Genomic DNA, 9,034 nt, shown 5'->3' with positions numbered 1-9,034 from the left:
TTGCTCCAGGAATTGGTTTTAGATCCTTGATCAAATATAAGTTGGCTGTAGATGTTTGGGTTGATTTCTGGTGTTTCAATTCTGTTCCATTGGTCTATCCATCTGTTTCTGTACCAGTACCATGCTGTTTTGATTACAACTGCCCTGTAGTATGTCCTGAAATCTGGTATTGTGATGCCTCCGGCTTTGTTTTTGTTGTACAAGATTGCTTTAGCTATTCGAGGTCTCTTATGCCTCCATATAAATTTCAGCACCATTTTTTCCAGATCTGAAAAGAAGGAAGAAGGTGTTCGGTATCTTGATTGGTATTGCATTGAATCTATAAATTGCTTTTGGGAGAATGGACATTTTGATGATATTGATTCTTCCAATCCATGAGCATGGAAGATTTTTCCATTTCTTGGTATCCTCTTCTATTTCTTTCTTTAAGGTTTTGTAATTTTCATCGTAGAGATCTTTAACATCCTTGGTTAAGTTGATTCCAAGGTATTTGATTGTTTTTGTAGCTATTGTGAATGGGATTGATCTTAGAAGTTCTTCCTCAGCCATGGCATTGTCTGTGTATACAAAGGCTGTTGATTTTTGTGCATTGATTTTATACCCTGCTACTTTGCCAAAATCTTCTATGAGTTCCAATATTCTCTTAGTAGAGTTCTTTGAGTCCCCTAAATAAAGAATCATATCATCTGCAAAGAGGGATAGTTTGAATTCTTCCTTCCCAATTTGTATCCCTTTAATTTCTTTTTCTTGCCTAATAGCTCTGGCTAGAACTTCCAGAATTATATTGAATAGCAGTGGTGAGAGTGGGCATCCCTGTCTGGTACCAGATCTCAGTGGAAATGCTTCCAACTTTTCCCCATTCAATAGGATGTTGGCTGTGGGTTTTTCATAGATTGCTTTGATTGTATTGAGGAATGTTCCTTCCAAACCCAGTTTGCTTAGAGTTTTCATTATGAACGGGTGTTGTATTTTATCAAATGCTTTCTTGGCGTCTATTGAGATAATCATATGGTTTTTCTTCTGCAGTCTGTTAATGTGGTGTATCACATTGATTGTTTTGCACACATTAAACCATCCCTGCATAGCAGGGATAAATCCCACTTGGTCTGGGTGGATGATCTTTCTGATGTGTTGTTGCATTCTATTGGCCAGAATTTTATTGAGGATTTTTGCATCTATGTTCATCAGGGATATTAGTCTGTAATTCTCTTTCAATGCTGCATCATTTTCCGGCTTAGGAATTAAGGTGATGCTGGCTTCATAAAAAGAATTTGGGAGGATTCCCTCTTTTTCGATTGTTCTGAATAGTTTGAGAAGAATTGGAGTTAGTTCTTCTTTCAATGTCTGGTAGAATTCAGCAGTGAATCCATCTGGTCCTGGGCTTTTCTTTATTGGGAGGGCATTTATTACTGTTTCAATTTCTGTCTCAGTTATGGGTCTGTTTAGGTTTTCGATGTCTTCCTGGTTCAATTTAGGTAGGTTGCATGTGTCCAGGAATCATTTCTGATAGGTTTCCCTGTTTGCTGGCATACAAGTCCTTGTAGTAATTTCTGATGATTTTTTTTATTTCTGTGGTGTCTGTTGCTACGTTTCCTTTTTCATCTCTGATTTTATTGATTTGGGTCTTTTCTCTTCTTTTTTTAGTTAGTTGGGCCAATGGGGTGTCAATTTTGTTTATTTTTTCAAAAAACCAGCTCCTCGTTTGGCTGATTTTTTGTAATGTTTTTCTTGATTCAATCCTGTTGATTTCTTCTCTGATTTTAATTATTTCTCTTCTCCTACTAGATTTGGGTCTGGTTTCCTGTAGGTTTTCTAGATCCTTGAGGTGAATTGAAAGCTCATCTATTTGGTGTCTTTCCAATTTCTTGATGTAGGCACCTATTGATATAAACTTTCCTCTTAACACTGCTTTTGCTGCATCCCATAAGTTTTGGTATGTTGTGCTGTTATCCTCATTTACTTCCAGAAAATTTTTGATTTCTCTTTTGATTTCTTCTATGATCCATTGTTCATTCAGGAGCATGTTGTTCAATCTCCATGTGTTTGCGTATGCTCTAGGGATTCCTGAGTTGCTAATTTCCAACTTCATTCCTTTATGGTCTGAGAAGCTGCATGGTATGATTCTAATTCTTTTGAATTTGTTGAGACTTGCTTTATGGCCTAGTATGTGGTCAATCCTAGAGAAGGTTCCATGTACTGCTGAGAAGAATGTAAAATCTTTAGCTGTAGGATTGAAAGTTCTGTAGATATCTGTTAGATCCATTTGGGCTATAGTGTCGTTTAAATCTACTGTATCCTTGTTGATCTTCTGTCCTATTGATCTGTCTATTTCTGAGAGTGGAGTATTGAAGTCCCCCAGTACTATTGTATTGGGGTCTAAGTCTCCCTTTAAGTCTGTTAACAAATCTTTTAGGTAAACCGGTGCCCTGTAGTTAGGTGCATATACATTGATAATTGTTATATCTTCTTGTTGTATTGATCCCTTAATCATTATATAGTGTCCCTCTTTGTCACTTTTTTTTTTTTTTGACAGGCAGAGTGGACAGTGAGAGAGAGAGACAGAGAGAAAGGTCTTCCTTTGCCGTTGGTTCACCCTCCAATGGCCGCCGCGGCCGGAGCACCGCGCTGATCCGATGGCAGGAGCCAGGAGCCAGGTGCTTTTCCTGGTCTCCCATGGGGTGCAGGGCCCAAGCACCTGGGCCATCCTCCACTGCACTCCCTGGCCACAGCAGAGAGCTGGCCTGGAAGAGGGGCAACCGGGACAGAATCCGGTGCCCCGACCGGGACTAGAACCCGGTGTGCCGGCGCCACTAGGCAGAGGATTAGCCTAGTGAGCCGCGGCGCTGGCCTCCTCTTTGTCACTCTTAACAGTTTTTGTGGCAAAGTTTATGTTGTCTGATATTAAGATGGCTACGCCCGCTCTTTTTTCATTTCTGTTGGCATGGTATATCTTTTTCCAGCCTTTCACTTTCAGTCTGTATGGATCTTTGTTGGAAAGATGCGTTTCTTGTAAGCAGCAAATAGATGGGTTTTGTTCCTTAACCCAATCAGCCAATTGGTGTCTTTTAACTGGACAGTTCAGGCCATTAACGTTCAATGTGACTGATGAAAAGTGGTAACTTTGCCCTGCCATTTGCCAAAGATAAGTTCTAATATATGCTTTGAATTCCCTGTGATCTTTTGCTGTGAGCTTTCCTTCCTTTACCTTCTTTCATATTGATGACCGTGTTTCTGTGTTTCTGTGTGTAACACATCTTTAAGCATCTGTTGCAGGGCTGGACGAGTGGCAACAAATTCTTTCAATTTCTGTTTGCTATGAAAAGTCTTTATTTCACCTTCATTCACAAATGATAGCTTTGCAGGATATAATATTCTGGGCTGGCAGTTGTTCTCTCTTAGTACCTGGGCTATATCTCGCCATTCCCTCCTAGCTTGTAGGGTTTCTGATGAGAAGTCAGCTGTGAGTCTGATTGGAGATCCTCTGAGAGTAATCTGATGTTTCTCTCTTGCACATTTTAGGATCTTTTCTTTATGTTTCACTGTGGAGAGTTTAATTACAACGTGTCGTGGTGAGGATCTCTTTTGGTCATGTTTATTAGGGGTTCTGTGAGCTTCCTGTACTAGGATGTCTCTGTCCTTCTCCAAACCTGGGAAATTTTCTGCTAATATCTCACTAAAAAGGCCTTCTAATCCTTTCTCCCTCTCCATGCCTTCAGGAACTCCTAGAACCCGAATGTTGGGTTTTTTAATAGTATCCTGAAGATTCCTGACAATATGTTTTAGATTTCTAATTTCCTCTTCTTTTCTTTGGTCTGACTGTATCCTTTCCTGTTCTCTGTCTTCTAAGTCCGATATTCTCTCTTCTGCTTCACCCATTCTGTTTGTAAGGCTCTCTATTGTGTTTTTCATTTGATCTATTGAATTCTTCACTTCATTATGATTTCTCGTCACTATCACAGTTTCCTGTTCTACTAGTTGTTTTGTTTCATTTTGATTCCTCCTTAATATTTCATTTTCACGAGAGAGATTTTCTACCTTGTCCATTAAGGATTTCTGTAGTTCAATAATTTGTTTTTGAGAACTTCTTAATGTTCTTATCAATTTTTTGAGATCTGCTTCTTGCATTTCTTCTATCTCATCATCTTCATAATCTTGAATTGGGGTGTCTTTTTCATTTGGGGGCGTCATGGTGACTTCCTTGTTTTTATTACCTTGGTTTTTGCGTTTGTTATTTGGCATATTGGAGATATTTGGTTTCTTCACTGTGGTGCTTTTTCTTGTTATACTATGACTCTAGATTAAGTGGACTGTCTGTTTTTGATGGAGCCTTAGAGGCTTGAGATGGGTGTGGCCTGAGAGGTCTGTTTGGTGTGCCAAAGGTGACACTCCCAGGTTAGGCGTGATAGATCTCTCTCTCTCTCTTTCTTTCTTTCTTTTTTTGATTCAAAAGGGAAGTAATTCCGCACAGCTGAACGAAGTTGGAGGTAGTTAGCAGGCAAATGATATACCCACAGGAGCCAGAGATCGGAAGCTCTTTCCCAAGGACCACACAGGGAATCTGTTCTGCCCTCAGAGTGGGCTCAAATTCTCCTTCAGTCTCCCACTGGGTTGCCAAAGTTACGGAATTGTAGCGTCTCTGGAGAGTACTCACGTGAATTCTGTGAGTTCTCTCCCCCACCGTCTCTTTTTTCACAGTCTCAGTTCAGTAGCACCACAAATTTACTAGGTCCTAATCTCCTGTTAATTCGCCCCGCCCAGAGTCATGTTTTTCTGCTAGGCTCAGGGCTGGTGCAGACCTGAGGTCGCTCTGCTTATGACGTATGTCCAAGATGGCGCCTGCTCTTTGTCTTGCTCGCCCTTGAGAGGTGAGCGGAGAGAAACCCATGTCGGTACCAGTCACCTTTTTTTTTTCTCTCTCTCTCTCTCTTCCAGTTAGCCTGGTGAACTTCCCCCCCTGGGGGTCGTTCCCTCTAGTCTCCTCTTTCCACTTGCCTGCCGGTGTCTCGGGCTATTGTGGTTCGGCTCACCTCGCATTCCAGTGCTGGTATGTTGAGTCTGCCCCTGGTGTCCTGAACTGTGGGCTCCCACGCTCTCCACGCAGGTCCACTGTGAATCACACGTTCCGGAAGAGTTTCTTCTGCTGTTTCCTCCCCTACTCTTCCTTGAACCTGCAGTATCTCCACTGTTATTAAACTGTCTCTCCCCGGACTATCAGTGTGCTCCCTTCCTATTCCGCCATCTTGCCTCCTCCCCTCACAGTGTCAGTTAGTATGGACTTTTTAAAAAAGATTTATTTATTTATTTGTTAGGCAGAGTTATAGATGGAGACAGGGAAAGACAGAGAGAGGTCTTCCATCTGATAGTTCTTCAGCAAACCTTTGCTGAGATATTCTATCTTCGGAAGATATTTGCATTTTTTTTTTGTAAATCAGGGCTATTGTTCTATAAGATTTTGCTTGTGTGTGTGTGTGTGTGTGGTTGTGTGTGTTCTTGCTGGATTTGGCCTCCAGAATAAGTTTGGAGTTGAGTTGGTATTCTTTTGTTTTTCTTCTTCTTTTTTTAAAGATGTATTTATTTATTCAAAAGTCAAAGTTACACAGAGAGAGGAGAGGCAGAGAGAGAGAGAGAGAGAGAGAGAAAGAGAGAGAGAGATCTTCCATCCGATTGTTCACTCCTCAGGTGGCCGCAATGGCTGGAGCTGCACAATCCGAAGCCAGGAGCCAGGAGCTTCTGCCAGGTCTCCCATTCGGGTGCAGGAGCCCAAGGACTTGGGCCATTTTCTGCTGCTTTCCCAGGCCACAGCAGAGAGCTGGATCAGAAGTGGAGCAGCCAGGACTTGAACTGTTGCCCGTATGGGATGCCGGCATTGCAAGCAGTAGCCACAGCGCCGGCCCCAACTGGGTACTGTTTATTGCTGATCTAATCTCACTATGATTTGATCAGGTTTTCTCTTTCTCTATGATTCAATCTTTGTGAGGTGCATAAGTCTAAGAATTTATCCATTCCTTCCAGGTTTTCAAATTAGTTGGCATGTAATTGTTTGATATTTATGGGTGGTTCCAAGATGGCAGAGTAGGGAGGGAGCTTACTGCTCTAGTCTAGATGATAGTTTAAAAAACTGGAAAGTATAGTCTCAGGGAAGAATTAGGAAAAAATGGCAGAGGAAACTCTTCCGTAATTAGAGGGACATGGTGGATCTATGTGGAGGGCATGGGCACCCATGGCTCGGGACCCTAGCTGCCGAGAGCCTCCACACCAGTGCTGGAAAGTGAGGTGAGATGAAACCGCAGTAGCCGGAGACACCAGCGGAAAAGCAGCAGGAAGAGCCTAGAGGGAACGAGGCTTGAAGGCTTGATCCCCATGGGGGATTGTGTACCTACCAAATTAGAGGAGAAAAACAAACTAAAAGGACAGACACGCTTTTCTCTCCCCAGTCACTTTACAACCATGTCCTGTAATAAGCCGAAAGTAGAGCAGGCACCATTTTGGACATATGTACCATCTATGCCAGCTCATGTCTCTAATGAACTTCTGTATTTCTGTGGTGTTGGTTTTATTTATTTATTAAAAAAAAATCTAAAGATTTATTTGAAAGGCAGAGTTACAGAGAGACAGAGGCAGAGAGAGAGAGAGAGAGAGAGAGAGATCTTCCTTCTGCTGGTTCACTCTCCAGATGGCTGCAACAGCTGGAGCTGCGCCGATCTGAAGCCAGGAGCCAGGAGCTGGAGCTGCGCTGATCTGAAGCCAGGAGCCAGGAGCTTCTTCCGGGTCTCCCACATGGGTGCAGGGGCCCAAGGACTTGGGCCATCTTCTGCTTTCCCAGGCCATAGCAGAGAGCTGGATTGGAAGAGGAGTAGCTGGGACTAGATCTGGTGCCCATATGGGATGCCAGCACTATAGGCGGCAGTTTTAACCGCTGTGCCACAGTCCCGGCCTTTGGTGTTGGTTTTAATGACTCATTTTTCATCTCTGATTTATTTTTTTGAATCTTTTTCTTGCTTAGTCCACTAAAGGTTTGTCATTTTTTTTATCTTTATGAAAACCCAACTCTTTTTGTTGCTCCTTTGTATTTTTAAAGACCTGTTTTCATTTATTTCTGTTTCAGAGTTAATAATTTGTTTCCTTCTAGTAAATTTGGGTTTAGTTTGTTTTTATTTTTCTAGTTCCTTGAGGAGCAATGGCAGTTTGTTTATTGGAAATCTTTCTGCTTTTTCTCTTGTAGGGATCGATTAACACCAACTTTCCTGTTTTACTGCAACCCGTAGGTTTTGATAGCCTGTTGTTTGCTTTAAGAAATTTTTAATATGGTTTCCTAATTTATTTATTGGTTGCTCAGGAATATGTGGTTTAATTTTCCCATAGTTGTGTACTTTCTAAAATTTTTCTTATTATTCTTTTCTTGCACTATTGTTGGAAGATACTCAATATTTCCCTACTTAAAAATTTGCTTAGCCTTTTTTTGTGGTTTACTGTATGACATAGTTTGGAGAATGTTACATGCGCTATTGAGAAGACTGAGTATTCTGCATGGTTAGTTGGGATATTTTGTAAATATGTGTTGTGTCCCTTTGATCTATAGAATAGTTTAATTCTCCCATTTCTCTCCTCTGATTTTCTGTCTGGATGATCTACACACTGCTGAAAGTAGGCTCTTAAGATCTGCAGCAGTGAGCGCAGTGCAGAACTGCCCTTTGCGATGCACTGTTGGATGCAGGCTGCCCTCCTGGTCAGCCTGGGCTTGCTTTGTCTGCCCCTGGGGCCCCCGCACGCCTTTGCCAGAACTTCCCCAGCAGCTTTTCCTGGGCTAACTGTGATGAAGGGAAGGACCCTCCGGTGATCCAAAGCCTGACCCTGTCGTCATTCCCTGGAATGTGACCATCAGTACTGAGGGCAAGCCCCGTGTGCCCCTCGATTCTCCCCTGAAGGTGGCATTAACTGTGGACAGGGAAGTGGCAGGTTTCTGGATCCAGGTCCCCTGAATGGAACAGCTCTGCAGCTGCACCTGCGAAGGTGTCTGGGATGTGCTGGATGTGCTCATTCCCCCTGGGGAGTCCTGCCCAGAGCCCCTGCACACCCATGGGCTTCCCTGCCACTGCCCCTTCGAAGAAGACACCTACTCACTGCCCAAAAGCTAGTTCACTGTGCCTGTTTTGGAGCTGCCCAGCTGGCTCAGCTTTGGCAACTACCACACTGAGGGTGTCCTAGTCAGAGGCCAGGAGCAGCTGGCCTGCCTCAAGATCACTACCTCCCTGAAGGGCAAATAGTGTGGCATTGCCACAGCCCATGAGGGGAAGAGCTAGGTCTCTCTCTTCCTCTGTCTTGTGTTTGCCAAGGCTGAATTCCAACCCTCTGCCCCATCTCTATCCCCTTTCTGCAAAGATTGCACTACCCTTACTGAAAATCATTTTGTGCCACTTAGATTTTTGGCTGGCGCAAGTAGCCTTAACCCAAAGAGGACATATTGGGCAGTTCTTGATGGCCCAGGACATCTGCTGAGCTGGCCACCTCATGGTCCTGCCCACCCTTATGGCTTCCCAAGAGCCTCGTTCATTTCCAAAGCAATCATGGAGTGGGAACCCATGTGTTTGGGGAAACTCAAGTTCAGACTGACCCAACCTTGGCCTCCTGAAGCACCCATGTGACTTTCTCCCTTTTCTTTCAGTCACTGACTTAAAAGCAGATAGAGCATATTAACATTTTTTATTCTACTCTAAACCATTCTTATAATGAAGGGGCTAAAATAGCTGATCTAGGTCTGCTCTTCACTTCATTTCTGTGATTAATTTCTTTTATGAGTTTGTCCAGGTAACACTGGGGCTTGGTATATCCTGGAGAGGCAGGGCATGTGTGGTGGGGAGTCCCTTAGGGGAGACAGTTGGGAATGTTTGATGTTTGAGGTCATTTACAAGCACAGGTTCCTGTAGTTCAAAGCAAGGGACTTAAAGGGTAACAAGGACCACTGGAAACATGCTGCATTGAGACCTGACTTCCATTTCTCCTTTTTTGGACAAAGAGAAGACCTACACTGGATAGG

General features: G+C 43.1%; 1 pseudogene; it reads left to right on the top strand.

Moving 5' to 3' along the window:
• The first annotated feature begins 6,220 nt into the window (after positions 1-6,220).
• LOC100341446 (ganglioside GM2 activator pseudogene) lies at positions 6,221-8,264 on the top strand (annotated as a pseudogene).
• The last annotated feature ends 770 nt before the right edge of the window (positions 8,265-9,034 follow it).

The sequence above is a fragment of the Oryctolagus cuniculus genome, chromosome 4 (genome assembly GCF_051225735.1).
Source record: "Oryctolagus cuniculus isolate XC-2025 breed Fujian yellow rabbit chromosome 4, ASM5122573v1, whole genome shotgun sequence".
In the NCBI taxonomy this organism is placed as follows: Eukaryota; Metazoa; Chordata; class Mammalia; order Lagomorpha; family Leporidae; genus Oryctolagus; species Oryctolagus cuniculus.
This window is presented reverse-complemented; position numbering and strand designations above follow the sequence as displayed.